Source organism: Monodon monoceros, unplaced genomic scaffold, assembly GCF_005190385.1.
Source record: "Monodon monoceros isolate NGI ecotype Baffin Bay Population unplaced genomic scaffold, NGI_Narwhal_1 Super_Scaffold_1, whole genome shotgun sequence".
NCBI lineage: Eukaryota > Metazoa > Chordata > Mammalia > Artiodactyla > Monodontidae > Monodon > Monodon monoceros.
In genome coordinates this window covers 69,196,422-69,215,016 of record NW_021703765.1, presented here as the reverse complement: position 1 = coordinate 69,215,016, position 18,595 = coordinate 69,196,422, and the positions used below count along the sequence as shown (strand labels likewise).

The window sequence follows — 18,595 nt, the reverse complement described above, 5'->3', positions numbered from 1 at the left end:
ATCCTTCCCAAGGTGCGTCTGCTATTATCCCTATTTTACTGATGAAGAAACTGAGGCTTAGAGAGGAGAAATAATTTGCTGTGATAGCTGTTTTGGTTCAGGTGGGCCCTGATTTACATAACACATATTTCTGTGGCTGATGCTTAACATGAAAAATTCCCCTACTGTGAACTGCAAAAATGCCTTGGTTTGGGAAGTAAATAGCCTACCCCATCAGCAGGTCTGCTTTGTTAATTCAGTTCATCAGTCCCAGTTTCCCCAAACCTTGGCATTTCAGAGCTTGGTATGTGAGAAAGGAACTCTGGCTATAAAGAGGACAACTTCACGCTACAGGTCAGGAGATTCAGGCTCACAGAGATGAAGGGAACTGCCTCAGGACACACAGTCTGACAGCAGCAGAGATGGACTGGAATCCCGGTGCTCTGACTTTCAGGCCTGGGCCGCCCAGTTATTAAGAGAGGGTCTTTGGCCAGTAAAAGGAAGGGAGGGACCCTGTATCCTTCATTTCCTCACCTGCGAAATTGGGTCAAGATAGGCCCTTCTGTGTAGTGGGGGCGGGGGGATATGTGGGTGTGGTCCAGCCTAGGGGCCGCCACCTTGTGCTAGCAAAGTGACAAGGTCTAGTGAAAGGAGGATCATAGCTTCGCGAATCCCCAGAAGTGGTGGTGGGAGGGTGTGAGGGCAGCAGAAGCGGAACTTCGGGAGCCAGAGGCGGGGATTCGAGAATTCTGGGCGGGGCTTGGAGAATTAACGCTGTTAGATGGGCAGTGGGCGGGACTTGCGATGCTGCGAATAGGGTTACCAGCCCGTGGGCGGGGCTTCTAGAAATTGGGGCGGGGTTTGTGACGCAGAAGGGCCAGTTCTGAAGGAATGAGAGGGGAGCTGGGCTTAGGGAGCCAGGAAGCTGGCAAGGGGTTTGGATGGGGCAATGGGCGGGGTTCAGAGGAGCTGATGTTACGGTTTTAAGGGACTCTGGGGAAAATTTTGAGGAGCCGGGGGATGTGGCCCGGCCGGGCCGAATAGGTCAGTGGGCGGGGCTCTAAGGTAACCGCTCCTGGTTCTTTGGGGTCAGTGGGCCTGGCCCTCCGGCCACTCAGAGGACTAGCGGGCGGTGCTTGCACTTGGGCACCGCCTTCCTCCGCGGCACTCCTGCATCCCTCGGCGCGACCAGAGGGGGCGCTAGAAAGAGTGAGGCGTGGAACGCCGGGTGGGAAGCGGGCTTCCCCTCCCGGAAGTGGGCGTGGTGCTCCGCAACCTGGCGGCCCTGGTTGGGCGCGGTGCGGCGCGGGGGCGGGGCCTGCGTGCAGCGGCGGGGGCGGGGGCGGCTGTCCGCGCCCCTCCCCCACGCGGCGCTCAGTGCCAGGCGGGAGGTGGTAGCGGTTGGAGGTTTCTCCGGGTTTTGCAGCTGGGACTTCGGCGGCGGCGCCTCAGGCACCTCAGCCCTGGTGAGCTGCGCGCGCCCGGCGGGGCGGCTTGGGAGCGAGCCCGACGGGCGGACGGACCTGTCCTTTAAGCGTGTGCCGGCGCCGGCTGACAGGAGCGGGCGGGGCGTGGGACAGGGCCCGGTGGAGCGGACAGGGCTTGGTGGGCGCGCGCGGCGCGGATCCTTGGGCCGGGGGTCCGCCCTGGCCGGTGTACATGGGGTAGGGGTAGGGGCTGCCGCGGGAGACTTGGGATCCGGTGGGGGAGGGAGTTGGGGACCGAACCGCTCGGCCTGGGGAGAGTGAACCCAGGTTCCTGTGGGGAGGAGGCTGCCCTGGGGAGACTTTTAGGGATCCGGAACCCTCCTGGCCGGGCGAGGAGCTGAGGGGGGACGAGGCTGCCCCGGGAAGGATTTTAGGGGTCAGGGCTCCGCCAGGTTGGGTGGGGTCTTGGGTGGGGAGCGGCTGCTAGAGGCTAGGGCGCAGAGCCCGGGGGGCGCCAGGCCTGGGAGGCGGGACTTGAGCCGCCCTGGGGAGCGAGTGGGTGGGGGGTGGCTAGGGGCCGGGCTCACGTGGCTCCGGGGGAAGCTGGTCCCTGCGTGGGAGGGGCGAGGGCGGTGGTCCGGCCTGGGGGTTGCCAGCTTTGGGGTGCGAGGCCGGCTCTGGGCCCTGAGGAGCTGGGTTGGGGGTCGGGAAGGGCGGGGCAGGGCTGAAGCTGGGGTGATGTGGGTGGGGGCGACTCGGGAGGAGGATGAGCCGGGCGTCGGGAGCGGAGGGCTGGGAGTGGCGGGGGAGGGGCGGGGGGGCGGGTTGGGAGAGGAAGAATGGGACAGGAAGGCTGCAGGGTCGGGGGCCTGGAGCGTCCGCGTGAACTGGGTGATTCAGAGATACGCTCGTCTAAGAGCGGAGCAGCTGGAGAGGGACGCAGTAAGAAGGAGCGAGGTGCAGGTGGGGCTCCGCTGCGCCTAAATGACTGAGGATGAACTCAGATGTAGAGGTTGGAAATGCAGGGACCGAGCCCTCTCCCGCCTGTACACACAGGCGCGCGCACACAGCTCTGTTCTCTCAAATGACTTGAATGTGTTGGGAAGTGGCAGGCTGCGGGGAGAGCCGAGAAGAAAGGGGCTTCCTCTTGCAGGGAGGCGCTGGCCCTGCCGTCCTTTTTTGGGAGTGTTCAAAGGGTTTTTGATTGCTGGAAAAGGAAACGTACGCTTTACTGCATCGCGGTTTAGAATCACATCCTATATTTGGCCTTAATGTAGGCTGTCCTTGTTTTGTGGTGTCTGAAGTCCTTGCTCTACATGTTGCAAACGTGGGATTCAGTGTGAGAAGCAAATTGCAAGTCGCTCATCTCCCCCAGGAGAGCAAGAGGCCTTTCTTTCCTATAATACATTAAAACAGAATTGAATATAGTGCGCGTTTGTAAACTGGTACTGGGTGGCGAATGTGTTTACTTTTGCAAATAGTTATCACAAAATATAATATTAGGCCGTCTCACTGCAGCCTTCCTGCCCGGGATTACATCCTCAAACAGTACTTGTAGGGCTCGTAGTCACTCTATGTAATAATGCATTTCATTGTCCTTATCTGGCAGAGCTCTCCTGACACCAGGGCCTGCTAGAATAGACAGAAACACGATTAAGTATAAGCAGTTGCTTTGCACCGTCTGTTCAGTTGTGAAGGCAAATAGATATCTGTTTATATGACTGCACTTTCTTCATTCCCTATAAAACTGAAGAAATGGGAAAAATCTATTTTGGACTTGATTCTGTATATTTCAGAAAACTAAGGAAGCTAATTTTTTTTGTTTTTTGGCTTGGAGGTACATTTCAGAGTCACAGTGTTTGGATATGAAGCCTAATAGTAACTCTTGGGTCTGAGAGGTTGCATAAATAAATAGGGGGGGAAAGTGAAATAAAAGTGGGAATTGTATATTAGGCCTTGAGGTGCCATGTTTTGTGGTAAATGTTTGTCGTGTGTACTGGGTATAAAGGTTGGGTACACACCTTTTTGACAAATCTGGAATGTGCCTTGTCCGTATTTGTTTTTCATTATTTGTGGAAGGTACATGAAAGCTTGATGGATTCTAATAGACACGTACCAATGAGAGATCACTGCACAAAGTATTGAATTTTTCATGATCATTTGTTACTTTGCCTGTAGATTGTGCTAATCAGAAGTTATGTCTATTACTTTATATATAATTTGGGATTAGATTCAGGGTTGACAGATAGGACTTTCGGTGTGTGTGCTACTTCATTATTTTTTTAAAAATTGAGGTATAATTGACATGTAACATTATGTTAGTTTCAGGTGTACAACATAATGATCTGATATTTGTATACACTGAAATGGTCACCACAATAAGCCTAGTTACGGTGTGTCACCATACAGAGTTACTTTTATTTATCTTGTGACGAGAACTTTTAAGATTTATTCTCTTGGCAACTTTCAAATACGCACTGCATTATTATTGACTATAGTCACCGTGTTGTCCATTACATCCCATGACTTAATTCATTTTATAACTGGAGGTTTGTACTTCTTGACTTCCTTCACCCATGACATACAACACTCTTTAAATACTTGGATTTTTTTGATGTAAGTTTTATGCTTAACGCAGCTGTCACCTTTGAGATTCACTCCAACCATGAGGAGAGTCACTCAGATGCCTATGAAATGGAACATTCAAAAGGATAAGTGATCAGTTCTTAGTTATGTCACTGGGGGTGTGGAAATTCTATATGATGGCAAATTATTTCTTAATACTTTGATTTGTCACAAACGGTGCTTTAGAAACATTATATTAACCAGGTTGTTTTACCTTTGACTTCTTTTTTCAGAGGTGGAACAATAATAAATTTGAGTGCCACTTTCAGATTCAGGGTACAAATCCTGTTTGTTTCCTTTTGATGACTTCCCAGTGTCACCTTGTTCCTGTCAGAGCTCTTTTCTGACACTTGTATGTCTTTTTAAACTTAAGATGCCTTTTCTTTATTAAAACATGGAAATACTCATGAATATTTCAGTATGACCTAGTACCTAGAATGTTAAGTAATAGAATCTCTCTGGGTTTTCATTGCCCTAGTTCAGATGCTTTAAAATGAGTGAACAAGATTCTACACTGCTTTTGAGAGCTTATTTTGTATTTCAGTGGCACATAATGGAATCTTCTTTGTTTTATAACCACTTTATTGGGATATAATTTACATACCATACAGTTCACCCATTTAAAGTGTACAATTCAGTGGTTTTTAGTATATTCACAGAGTTGTGCAGTCATCACCACAATTTAATTTTTTTTATTTTTTAATTTTTAAAAATAAATTTATTTATTTTTGGCTACGTTGGGTCTTCATTGCTGTGTGCACGCTTTCTCTAGCTGCGGAGAGAGGGGGCTACTCTTCTTTGTAGTGCACGGGCTTCTCATTGTGGTGGCTTCTCTTGCTGCGGAGCACGGGCTCTAGGTGCGGGCTTCAGTAGTTGCGGCTCACGGGCTCTAGAGTGCAGGTTCAATACTTGCGGCACACGGCTTAGTTGCTCCGTGGCATGTGGGATCCTCCCAGACCAGGCCTCGAACCCGTGTCCCCTGTATTGGCAGGCAGATTCTTAACCAATGTGCCCCAAGGGATGTCCCACACCACAATTTTAGAACATTTTCATTGCCTCCAAAAGAAACCCCATACCCATTAACGGTCCCCTGCCACCTCCCCCCAGCTCTTCTCCCTCACCTGCCCTAGGCAACCACTTATCTATTTTTTGTCTCTATGGATTTCCCTTGTTTTGGACATTTCATATAAATGGAATCATGCAATATGTGGTCTTTTGTGTCTTTTATTAAGCATAGTGTATTCAAGGTTTATCTATGTTGTAGCATGTATAAGTACTTCATTCTTTTTCTAATGGTTGAAAAATATTCCATTGTATGGATATATACCACATTTTGTTTTTCCATTCATCAGTTGGTGGATGTTTGGGTGTTTCTCCATTTTGGCGATTATGAATAATGCTGCTGTGAACATTTGTGTCCAAGTTTATGCATGGATATATGTTTTGCTTTCTCTTGGGACTTACTGGGTCATATTGGTTACTCTGTGTTTAACTGTTAGAGGCGCTGCCAGACTTTTCCAAAGCAGTTGCACCATTTTACAGTCCCACTAGCAGTGTATAAAGGTTTCCGTTTCTCTACATCCTTGCCAACACTTGTTATTCCCTGACTGTTTGATGCTAGCCATCCTAGTGGGTGTGAAGTGGTATCTCATTGTGGTTTTGATTTGCATTTCCCTAATGGCTAATGATGTCCAGCATCTTCTCAAGTCATTAGTGGACAATTGTATATTTTCTTTGGAGAAACCTCTGTTTAGATGCTTTTGCTCTTTTTAAAATTGGGTTATCTTTTTGTTGTTAAGTTATGAGTTATTTATATATTCTAGATACAAGTGCCTTATCAGATATATGACTTGCAAGCATTTTCTACAGTTTGTGAGTTATCTTTTTTTTTTAAATAAATTTATTTGTTTGTTTGTTTTTGGCTGTGCTGGGTCTTTGCTGCTGTGCACGGGCTTTCTCTAGTTGTGGAGAGTGGGGGCCACTCCTCGTTACGGTGTGCGGGCCTCTCATTGCGGTGGCTTGTCTTTGTTGCAGAGCACGGGCTCTAGGCACGTGGGCTTCAGTAGTTGTGGCACATGGGCTCAGTAGTTGTGGCTCGCAGGGTCTAGAGCGCAGGCTCAGTAATTGTGGCGCACGGGCTTAGTGCTCCACAGCATGTGGGATCTTCCTGGATCAGGGCTCAAACCTGTGTCCCCTGCATTGACAGGCAGATTCTTAACCACTGCACCACCAGGGAAGTCCTGAGTTGTCTTTTCACTTTCTTTTCTTTTTTAATTTAATTTAATTTATTTTTGGCTGCACTGGGTCTTCGTTGCTGCACGTGGGCTTTCTCTAGTTGCAGCGAGCGGGGGCTACTCTTCCTTGTGGTGCGCGTGCTTCTCATTGCAGTGGCTTCTCTTGTTGCAGAGCACGGGCTCAAGGTACCTGGGCTTTCAGTAGTTGTGGCTCGAGGGCTCTAGAGCGCAGGCTCAGTAGTTGTGGCACATGGGCTTAGTTGCTTCGTGGCATGTGGGATCTTCCTGGACCAGGGATCGAACTCGTGTCCCCTGAATTAGCAGGCAGACACTTAACCACTGCACCACCAGGGAAGTCCCTCCTTTCACTTTCTTGATGGTGTCCTTTGAAGTAGAAAAGTTTTTAATTTTGGTGAAGTTTAATTTATGCATAATGGAGTCCAAACCGATAATGAGTTAGAAATTATTTAGACCTTAAATCAGATCCTCACTGGTAGTTTGGTTATATAAATTAAAATCCAAATGTGAAAGGATTAGGGAAAGATTTGAGTTAGTTCTACATCAAAAAGGGTTCATCAGGGAACATATAATTACCTGTTTAAATCCTCTCGTGGTCTCCCACCCCATTGTCTGTGGTTAAAGTTCAGACTTAATGTGGTGGTGGATGAGGACAGCTCTGATTTCAGCCTGTCTCATCTCTCACTGCTCCCCTTCCTGTGTTTTCATCTCCATTGCCACTCCCTGAACTGTCCAGCCTTAAGATCTTGTGATGCGCTTACTACTCGGCTCCCCTTACACCTGGTGAATCCCTCTTGTCCTTTGGGATTCTCCATGAAACCTTCCTTAGTCCTCACAGGCAGACATTGTCCCTGCTCTCATGCATCAGACATTCATCACTCCTGTCTGCTAGGAGGAACTGGATTTGAACTTGAACCTACTGTCTGAAAGGCGCCTTCCCATAGAAGGCAGAATGTGGGAGAGAAAATCACATGGAAAGCAGACCGAGATTCTGTTGCTCACAGCGTGGTCTCTAGTGCCTACTGGATATTTGCTGAATGAAAGATTATTTTTATTGAAGTTAACTGGAAAGATCCTGAGGTCAGTGGGTTTCTCTGGTTATTATTTACACCTTTGTTGCCTATGTTAAAATAACGTGAAGTACAGGGGTAATTCCTCTCTGCCTTTCTGGCACCCAAGTCCAGCTCTTACCAAAAAATTGCTCAGATGTAAACCGAGTGTTTGAAACATTTTCCTGAGGGCAGAATATTCTTGTCCAGGTTCTTTCCCCCTAATAAACAGTGATGACTGGCGCACAGTCTTCTCAGCAGGGCAGATGGCCAGGGAGCACATTTGGTTTGGGATGATTTACCAAGACCAAATGCAGCAGGCCTAGCCGGGTGGTGTTGAGGCAGTCAGTGCTGGAACTACCCCAGTGCACGCCTGATGGTGGGTGTAAATTGGGTTTTAGAGGTGCATACTTCCTTCCTTTTCATTCTTTTGTTCGTGCTCTTCTCTCAGAGCATCTGGTTAATACTTTAATTAAAAATACTGCACTTAGTATCTTCTTGAGAATTAGGAGAAACCAGTTGGCCATTTGGGGTATGTTTTCTGTGTGTTCACTGAAGGGATTGGATTGTGGCAAGGTAGTAAAAAGAAAAATAAATTTCAAATTTCTTCTTTGTCTCCTTAGGATCAATGAGCTATCTGTACTTATATAGTTTCTTGCTCTAAGAGTTCTGTCTAGAGAAATTGAGGCAATGAAGGGTGCAGACCTTCAGAGCCAGACTGAGCTGGGTTTCACTCTCTGCTATGATTTTGTCAATTAACCTACCTCCCTGAGCCTCTTCTGTAATATGGAGTTGCTAACGGTACCTTGCTGGGTTTTGAGTAGACACCCAATAAGTTTGTGTTCCCTTTGTCTTCACTCTTAAATGTCTGTTTTGGTTTTTTTCTTAATTAATTTATTTTTGGCTGTGTTGGGTCTTCCTTGCTGCGCGTGGGCTTTTCTCTAGTTGCAGTGAGTGGGGGTTACTCTTTCTTGCAGTGCGTAGGCTTCTCATTGCGGTGGCTTCTCTTATTGCGGAGCACGGGCTCTAGGCCCGCGGGCTTCAGTAGTTGTGGCATGCAGGCTCAGTAGTTGTGGCTCGCGGGTTCTAGAGTGCAGGCTCAGTAGTTGTGGCGCACGGGCCTAGTTGTGTGTGGGATCTTCCCAGACCAGGGCTCGAACCCGTGTCCTCTGCATTGGCAGGCGGATTCTTAACCACTGCGCCACCAGGGAAGTCCTTAAATGTCTGTTAATGAATGGAACTGGGGAGAATCAAGTAGGGTAAGTTTAATATATTTTATTTCCGATATTAAGCTATTGTTGTGTGGATTCCCACTCCTGCCTCAGCATTTTAGACTTCAAATCAAACTTGAATCATTGGAGAGGAAAAAAGTGTCTAATTTTAGGATAGGAAGGTAGTGTTAAAAATGAGGCAGTTTTTGGCCATCTATCTGAATTGGAAATGTCTATTCAGACAGACTTCTCTTATTCAGGCCTTATGCTTCTATTCAGTCTGTCTGTCTGTCTATTTTAAGGAAAAAGGTTTAGTTCCTGGCAAAAGATTGATCTTTTTAGGGTTTGGAAGGAGATTGCACTGCAGGGTGTGAGATGCTCATGGGGTTGAGTATGATGTGAACGGCAGCATTGTGATACAATGTAACATTCTGTGTGGGAAAAGAGCCTCCATAGTCTCAAGGGATGTTAAATTAGGCCTGTCATTTGAATCTTACATTAATGACAAAAATTGTTCCTCCTGTTTGCCATGGTCAAGAAAAATCAAATTAATGCAAAGATCGGAGTGAGAGAAACTACTATAAATGGGAGTAGGAAGGCTTGTATTTTGTATGACTGAAGGTGGGTATTTCACAATACATATTTTTCCCCCTTCGGTCATGCAGTTATCTACATTTTAAAAAATTATGAATAATGGATCATACTTTTAGCTCCAGTATCTCACCACCTTTTGAAAAATATATCATATTGGGGGTTTGGGAGATAATTTCTCACGCCCAGAGGTCCTCAACTTGATGCCTGTGAGGATCAGCTCTAGACCTTGGTCAGCCCAGCTGCCTGGGCTCCAGCTCCCTGGTGACTCTGAATCACAGCCAGAGCGGAAGGTACCTTGCTGCCTTGTTCCTCATCTGATGGACGAGGGGACTGTGGTCACAGGTGCTTGAAAGACTTGCCCAAGATCAGGAACTTGACTGTCTCTCCCTTCTGCCCCCACCTCCTTCCATGGGTAGTGTGAATTCATTTTTGTAGTAGGTGGTGTGGATTTATACTATGGTGTGGATTTTTTTTTTTAAACGGTGTGAACCCAGTGTTCTTAACCTGAGTTTTAGTCCTTGACCCAATGCAACAATTCCCTCTTAAGCTTCTGCCACAGTCTTTTGCCAGATTTACAAACTGAGCCTACTCACTGTTTATCGCTTCAGTTCACCATCACAATTGGTAGTTAGTACCAATGGGTTCCCTCCCCCCACCTCACATCTTCAGATTGTACATGTATTAAACTATGAAGCTTGGTCCAGATTTTCAGGGTTTCTTTTTAGATGCAGTTTGGGGAAACTTGAAAATACGTGGAATCTCTTGGAAAAGCCTTTGGTAGACTTCATTTCCTAGTTTACATGTAAAGTTCCTTGACAGTATTTTATTGATCCCTTTTTGTGTCCTCAATCATGCAATCTGACCATTAGTATGCAGTCTTGGTAAGGATTTATCTTGGGTGTTTCAAAGACCAATTAATATTGCAAAGGTTAGCCCCATTAAGCCACCCATATATGAAAAGGCTGATTTTGACAGGAACAACATCCAGCCAGTACTGGAACTACAGACAGGCATAATGAAAACCCCGTGGCATTGGCAGAAGTTGACCATTACTTCACAGCGTGGTCATTCTATCTCCGGGGAACCAAGGCAGCCTGGTAATCTGGGCACGTGGCAGTTTGGTGTAAGAGCCTTTTCTGCCCCATTGTGGACTCATATGTGTGTCCCCACGTTCTGACAGTTGCTGAGGCCTTCATTCTGGATGAACAAAGCTGTAGTTTTTCAGTTTCGTGAACGGCCATAAACACACATGGGAAGGGAAGTGTTGGGAGTGTGAAGCCTTTGGGGGTGTATTTCCACTCTTGACATTGTCAGGGTTCTTGACAAGATTCACAAGCTCCCCCTCTGTAGGACGAATGTTTACTCACCATTATTTGCTTACTTCACATGAAAGATACTTAAATTCCTTTTCATAATGGTCAAGCATTCTTTTCTAGTTAAAGACTCTAATTCCTTTCATTCTTAGGAACTTAAAGAATTGAGGCTGGTTTATTAATGTAAGAACTCAAATGCTGCCTGAGCGGTGACTGAGAAACACACATAAACTTGAGCTATCATCTCCGTTAAGCAGAAGGATTTATTAGGAGACTGACTAGTCACTTTACAAGCTAGATGGTGAATTAATTTTGCGGTTAGTAGTGTCTTTAGCTTAACAATGTCATCCGAGTTTTTCTTGGCAAGCAAGAGAAAGGCCAGAGCCAACAAGTGCTGGCCACAGCTCTTTGGGGTGATATTTAATAAGATGCATGTTGTCTGTTTTAGAAATAGAGTAACCATCCCTTAGGCTCTCTCTCTTATGGGAACCGCTGTTGCTTTACAGTGTTACATAGGAAAAGGGAAATTGGAAGTATTTATTTATTCATTCATTCATTCATACATACATACATACATACATACCCTGAAACGTCCCTGGTCTTCTTATGCAGTACAGAGCTATCATACATGCACTGGGCTGAATTATTATACATTGTCAAGTGGAACAAATGATACATCTTACCTGCGAAGGATAGTTGTGAGTCATGTGGTTCTCCAACCATGAAAGGTTGAGAGCCCAGAGGCAGCTTCTGTTTTGGAGGCAACGTGTACATTCAGTCCCCAACCCAGGGCTGGGTTGTGTTCCAAAGTCTAACTCAGTTATTTGGAACTGAGAAGGCATTTTTGGGTACAGATTCAGTGTTACAGTGGTGGGTAGGTTCCCAACCTAGACTGAAGAAATCTGTTTAATTCACAGCACAGCTTTTTAAACTGTTAATGATGATAGCTGAATTCTGGATCTTGGAAGCTGGGAGTCATGTGACAAAGAAGTAAGGAACCCTGCTCCACCCCAGATGCCTGTCTGTGTAGGCTGTGTGGCATCCAGCAGCCTCATGCCACAGCAGCCCTCCAAGTTCATCTTCCTTCTCTCTTAACTTGAAGCTTCCACTCCCCTGGTTAAGCTGATCTCCTTTAAATAGTAGTCGCCAAGCAGATGGTTCAAATTCATTTCTGCTAATGTGCTCCTGGATGGCTACAGTTCCTACTAGGCTAGCACTGTTATTCAGTGCTAGAAGGACTACGGGCTTTGTCTTATTTCACTCATATCTCAACCCTTTTAGAGCTACAGTGTTAATATTTTTACAAAGGAAGCTCCTTATTGATAAACATCATCTCTCTGAAATGTTGGCATGTAGTCAGTATAACAATGTTTCAAGGGGAAAGTTGAAGGAAGGCGAGTGGGGTCAGACAGAGCCCATATAGGCTAGCCCTGTTTCCTGGAATCGGGAAGAAGCCTTGCCTGCTTTAGAAAGGTTCCTCCTGTAACCTCGAAAACAGTGAATCTGCTCAGCTTTTTTCAAAATACACAGGATCCTTTTTTTTTTTCTCTCTTTTCATTTGGGAAACACAGCTTGAAAGGGTCTTATGTTTTAGCAGTGACTGGTTTCCAGGACCTTTGAGAAGTAGATCAGGGCAGGGTAATGGTTGTGAGTTGGGGCAGCTTGTGCTACCAGAGCTGTGTGCTGGTCCCCGACTATATCTCTGTCCCTTTATAAACTCTTACCACAAAGCCCCTTCTTTCCTCAGAGGGAAATAATTGTTCTTTCCTTTTTGTTATTGCCTCTTTGAAGGGTTTGGATTGTCTGGTTTTTAAGAACGTCTTATTCAAGCATTTTATGATGCTAAGTGTGGTAAGGATCAGGGACTTGATTTTTCTGGTGCAGTTAGAAAAAGTCTTGTTCACAAAGTGTTAATGGCAGGCTTAATATTTTGATTTTACTTTTAAAAGATATAATAGTTTTAAAAATACATTACAAGCTTCTTCTAGCCCCCAAGTATGTAATTCTTGACGCTGAATTCTCTGTGTGGAGCCTGAGCTCTGCGGGGGTTGAGAGGACAGGGTGGTGGGGAGTCAGTGTCTCTGGGACACTGGGTCGAGGCCCTGCCCGAGGGTTTGTGAAATAGCGCTGGGCTGACTCAGAGGAGGTGTAATTGGGGAAGAGTAGTGTCAAATGGATAAGGGAGATGGCCCAGATTGTCCAGGGTCATGAGAACAGAATACACATTTATACGGTGTGTTTGTGTAAAAGGTAAGCATAGTTTAGATATAGAGCTATAAAGGTAGCTGGAAGTGTAATTTGTGGGTGTCCCTAACGTTACTGATTTCTGTGCTATTCCTAATTACATTTTGGGTTAAATGAGTAGAAATTTTAAGTAAACATAAGTGTGGAATTATTATTTTCCACTTTGTGAAAGTGAACACTAATACCCACTCTATGCCACGTTCCGTGAAGGCAGAGAATGTCACAATGTTTTTGTGCCTCCGTTTCCAAGTGGGCTGCGTGACACATGGTAGGTGCTCAGTAAATGGTAGTCGAATAATTGAATTTCAGTTTTACATGGTACACTTGTGATAGTGATTGTTAGTCTTCCCATTTTCCTAGAAGATGAAAGGAAAAGAGGAAATTTTCTGTGGTGTAGAAGGACTACTGATTGTAAACATTTGCCTAGTAAATTATCTTATGATAAGCTAGTCGTCATTTTCATTTAAATAAGTGTGTTAGCATATACACACATTTATTTACTGAAACGTTTTATCTGTAAAGCAAATTTTGGAGTTCTGGTTATTTAAAGTGTGAATTCTGATGAAAAATAGGGTGGCATCACATGTTGGTACTTTATTGCAAATTTACCTAACTAACTTCTTGAATAAACTGAAAGTACTAGTGGCATGGAGTTCTTAGGGCTTTGATTTGTGGTTTGGTTAGCAACTTCGACTTCAGAAAGAATCCATGAAGGGACGTCCTAGTGGAAGTGTGCCTTCAGCTGGAGAGTTTTGTCAAAACAGATATGGGAAGAACCCTAATTTGTATCAAGATGAGGATTTAAAGTTAAGGTAGCCCTCGAAAAAACTGAGTTTCCCTTTCTTGTCTTTCTCCTTTCCTCGAGTTTCTTATCTTTTAATCGACTGCCTGTAAAGTGTCTGCATTGGACGCTGAGGGGCCCCTAGGCCCAGCCCCAGGGGAATCACAGGGCAGGTCTCAGCTCATTTCAGTGGCTCCTGGATCTCCAAGGATTTAATGTGCTTGGGTTCATTTAACTTGAGAAATTGACAAGAACCAAGTACTTTAAGAAAGGGTGAATTGGGCACCCTTTCAGCTGTTGAATCATTTAGGAGTTCATTTGTGCAATATTAAAATTTGAAAATCTGTAGGCTTTGGTTTATATCTTTTTTTTTTTTTTTTTTTTACGGTACGCGGGCCTCTCACTGCTGTGGCCTCTCCCGTTGCGGAGCACAGGCTCCGGACGCGCAGGCTCAGCGGCCATGGCTCACGGGCCCAGCCGCTCCGCGGCATGTGGGATCTTCCCGGACCGGGGCACGAACCCGTGTCCCCTGCATCGGCAGGCGGACTCTCAACCACTGCGCCACCAGGGAAGCCCTGGTTTATATCTTATTAGTAACATGTGATCACAAAAAAAGAATCATTCTGTAGCTGCGTTTTTGTGTGTGTTATTTCTGGCCGTTTTTAGAGGTTACTACAAACCATACATGTAATTTGTTTGTTGTAAATGTAGTTTTTTAGAAGAGTACTGTTAGGGGTGGGAAGCCCCTGGTCTTTCTGCTAACCTTCTACTCAAAATGCTTAGAAAAGGATTCTTCCTGCTTTCATTTGAGGCGTATGGAATTTCTCTTTTAGTAGTTACTATTATGCAGTCCAATTAATTTAACATAAAGGATTAAGGACTATGATTTTCTTTTCAAATCTTTATCCAGTTTGGAGGGAAATTGGGATGGTTAAGGTTACAGTTTTACCAGCTAAGGCTGGTAAAAGCTTCTAGTAATAGAGAATTCACTCCCCAAATACTTAGCCCAAATGTTTCCTCCTGAAAGTGAGTTTTGTTTGTCTCCACTTTCCCGGAGGTATTTTCATTTTATTGGTAAAAGGAGATGTGTGGCGTTTTCCCCCTAAAGAACTGAGACCTTCGGAAGGTGTTGGGTGGTGGTAAAGTATTTATTTGGTAGTAACTACATTTTCCCCAGTTTCTTGTACTCTGTTGTAGACACTGATATTCTGAGTTTTTTGTTTTTCTCCTCTTTAGAAGAGAGGTGTGCTGATAAGGAAATAGTTTGTAATTTTACCGAAAAGGATCAGACAAAACAATTTGTCTGAAGGTGCAGTAAGATTTCAAGAGGTACAGGCACACCTCATTTTATTGCACTTCACAGATACTGTGTTTTTTACAAATGGAAAGTTTGTTAGCAACCCTGCATCCAGCAAGTCTATCAGTGTCATTTTTTCCAACGGCATATGCTCACCTCATGTCTCTGTGTCACATTTTGGTAATTCTCGCAATATTTCAAACTTTTTCATTATTATACTTGGTATGGTGCTCTGTGATCAGTGATCGTTGATGTTACCATTGTAATGGTTTGGGGGCATCACAAATCATGCCCATAATAAGATGGTGAACTCAATAAATGTGTTTTCTAACTGCTCCGCTATCTGGCCATTCCCCTGTCTCTCTCCCTCTCCTCAGGCCTCCATATTCCCTGAGACACAACAATGTTGAAATTAGGCCAGTTAATAACCCTACACTGGCTTCTAAGTGTTAAAGTGAAAGGAAGAGTATTATGTCTCTCACTTTAAATCAAAAGCTAGAAATTATTAAGCTTAGTGAGTGAGGCATGTCGAAAGCCAAGATAGGCTTACAGTTAAGCTTCTTGGGCCAGTTAGCCAAGTTGTGAATGCAGAGGAAAAGTGCTTGAAGGTCTCCAGTGAACCTGGAATGATAAGAAGCAAAGCAGCCTTATTGCTGATATGGAGAAAGTTTTAGTGGTCTGGAGAGAAAATCAAACCAGCCACAACATTCCCTTAAGCCAAAGCCTAATCCAGATCAAGGCCGTAACTCTTTTCAATTCTGTGAAGGCTGAGAGAAGTGAAGAAGCTCCAGAAGAAAAGTTTGGAGGTAGCAGAGGTTACTTCATGAGGTTTAAGGAAAGAAGCTGTCTCCATAACATCAAAGTGCAAGGTGAGGCAGCAAGTGCTGATGTAGAACCTGGAGCAAGTTATCCAGAAGATCTAGCTCAGATTATTAATGAAGGTGCTCACTAAATAACAGATTTTCCACATAGATGAAACAATCTTCTACTGGAAGAAGATGCCACCTAGGGCTTTCATAGCTAGAGAGGAAAAGTCAATGCCTGGTTTCAAAGCTTCAAAGGACAGGCTGACTCTCTTGTTAGGGGCTCATGCAGCTGGTGACTTAAGTTAAAGCCAGTGCTCATTTACCATTCTGAAAATCCTAGGGCCCTTGAGAATTATGCTAAATCTACTCTGCCTGTGCTCTATAAATGGAACAACAAAGCCTGAATGACAGTACGTCTGTTTACAACATGGTTTCCTGAATATTTTAAGCCTACTGTTGAGACCGACTGCTCAGAAAAAGATTCCTTTCAAAATATTGCTGCTTGTTAACAACTCACCTGTTCACTCCAGAGCTCTGGTGGAGAGGTACCACGAGATGAATGTTGTTTTCATGCCTGCTAACACAGTATCCACTCTGCAGTCCATGGATCAAGAAGGAGTTTCGACTTTCAAGTCTTACTATTTAAGAAATACATTTTGTAAGGTTGTAGCTGACACAGATGGTGATTCCTCTGATGGATCTTAGCAAAGTCAATTGAAAACCTTCTGGAAAGGATTCACCTTTCTAGATGTCATTAAGATCATTCATGATTCATGGGAAGAGGTCAAAATACCAACATTAATAGGAGTTTGGAAGAAGCTAATTCCAGTCATCATGGATGACTTCAGTGGAGGAAGTAACTGCAGATGGGATGGAAATAGCAAGAGAAGTAGAATTAGAAGTGGGGCCTGAAGATGGGACTGGATTGCTGCCATCTCATGATAAAACTTGAACAGATGAGGAGTTGCTTCTCATGGATGAGCAAGGAAAGTGGTTTTTGAGGTGGACTCTACTCCTGGTGAAAATGCTGTGAAGATTGTTGAAATGATAACAAAGGCTTTAGAATATGACATAAACTTAGTTGATGAAGCAGCAGCGGAGGATCGACCCCAATTTTGAAAAAAAGTTCTAGTGTGGGTAAAATGCTATCAAACAGCTTTTCATGCTACAGAGAAATCTTTCGTGAAAGAAAGAATCAATCGATGTGGCATATGTCATTGTTGTCTTATTTTAAGAAATTGCCGGGAATTTCCTGGTGGTCCAGTGGTTAGGACCCTGTGCTTTCACTGCCGAGGGCGCGGGTTCAATCCCTGGTCGGGGAACTAAGGTCCGGCAAGCCGCGCAGCGTGGCAAAAAACTAAGAAAAGAAAAGAAAAAAAAAAGGAAATTGCCACAGCTACCCAACCTTCGGTAACCACCACCCTGATCAGTCAGCAGCTATCAACAGAGAGGCAGGACCCCCAACCAGAAAAAAGATTATAACTCTCTGAAGGCTCAGATTAGATAGTTGGCTTTTAACAATAAAGTATTTTTAAATTAAGGTGTGTACATTTCTTTTAGGCATAATGCTATTGTACGCTTAATAGTGTATAGCTACAGTATAGTATAAACATAACTTTTATACGCACTGGGAAACCAAATACTTCTTGTGACTCGCTTTATTTTGAGATTTGCTTTATTGCGGTGGTCTGGAACCAAACCTGCAATATCGTTGAGCTGTGTGTGCCTATATGCTGCTGCTTTTTCTATAGGATGGCTGAAAATTCATTTTTATTTTAAACAGTGTTAGTTTCATTTTCAAATAGCCTGTTCAATATGTTTTTTGTTTTATGGTTGTTTTTTGGCTGCGTTGGGTCTTCATTGCTGCGTGCGGGCTTTTTCTAGTTGCGGCGAGCGGGGGCTACTCTTGGTTGCGCTGTGTGGGCTTCTCATTGCGGTGGCTTCTCTTGTTGCAGAGCACGAGCTCTAGGCGCGCGGGTGTCAGTAGCTGTGGCAAGTGGGCTCAGTAGTTGTGGCTCACGGGCTCAAGAGCGCAGGCTCAGTAGTTGTGGCGCACGGGCTTAGTTGCTCTGCAGCATGTGGGATCTTCCCGGACCACGGCTCAAACCCATGTCCCCTGCATTGTCAGGCGGATTCTTAACCACTGTGCCACCAGGGAAGCCCCTGTTAAATAGGTTTACCTTCGAGCTCTGGGCACCTCTATGGGCAAACTACCTTAATTTTGAAGCCACAGATCCAGTTATTAATCTGAAAAGGCACAATAAGTAATTTAAATATTTTCGCTACGTTTTTGCTCTTTTCAGACACCCTACTTGTAAAGAGAAGGCTCTTGGGAGCTGCTCCTAAGAAGTGGTTCTTTGTCCTGTATTGACTCCCTGCCCCCGTGAACTTCTGTGTCCCAGTGTTTGTCGTAGCAGCACAGTGACGTTGGTGTGAATAATTGATTGTGGTGTCTCCTCCTGGAGACTGTCAACTTCGTGAGAGCCGGGCCCGTCTCCTTGCTTACCATTGCATCTGCAGCGTCTAGCATCACGCCAGGCGCACGGTCAGAGTTCAGTAAATAGTTGTTGAATAAATGCGTCATGAGTGACTGGGATTAAAGACCTCTTCAGCATTCACAGTCGATCGTATGTGTTTTGTGTATAACCCCGCGGGTGCTGCTAACTCCGTTCTCCTTGAATTGTGTGTGTTTTGTTAGGGGATGTGAACTGGATCCTAGTGAAAGAAGCGTTCTCTATAGATTTGTAGGCTTTAGATTATAATAATTATATTAATAATAGGACCCTAGAAATAATTTATTTTAGTTCTCCTATTTTATAGATGAAGAAACAACCAACCATAGGACTAAAATGATTTAGTGGTTAGGTGACTGTGTCAGGATAAGCTAGTCTTGCATCCAGGCCAGAGTTATTCCTACTCTTACCTCCCCTTGAAATATGGTCAGGAGTATGTTTATTTAATCACTGCTTGCCCAGGGTATAGGGTATTAAAAAGGGAAGACAGAAATTCTTCAGTTG

The 18,595-nt window shown here is 44.8% G+C and overlaps 1 protein-coding gene across 2 annotated transcripts in view; it reads left to right on the top strand.

Annotated features, from left to right (window-relative positions):
* The first annotated feature begins 1,353 nt into the window (after nt 1-1,353).
* Nucleotides 1,354-18,595, top strand: part of CORO1C (coronin 1C) — an 83,313-nt gene continuing 66,071 nt past the window's right edge. The window contains exon 1 of one of the 2 annotated variants that reach the window (XM_029224618.1): nt 1,354-1,445. The gene's annotated coding sequence lies outside the window, so the exon portion shown is untranslated. Of the gene's footprint in view, nt 1,446-2,341; nt 2,370-18,595 lie in introns of those variants that run through there. The other variant, XM_029224612.1, reaches the window with a different exon arrangement.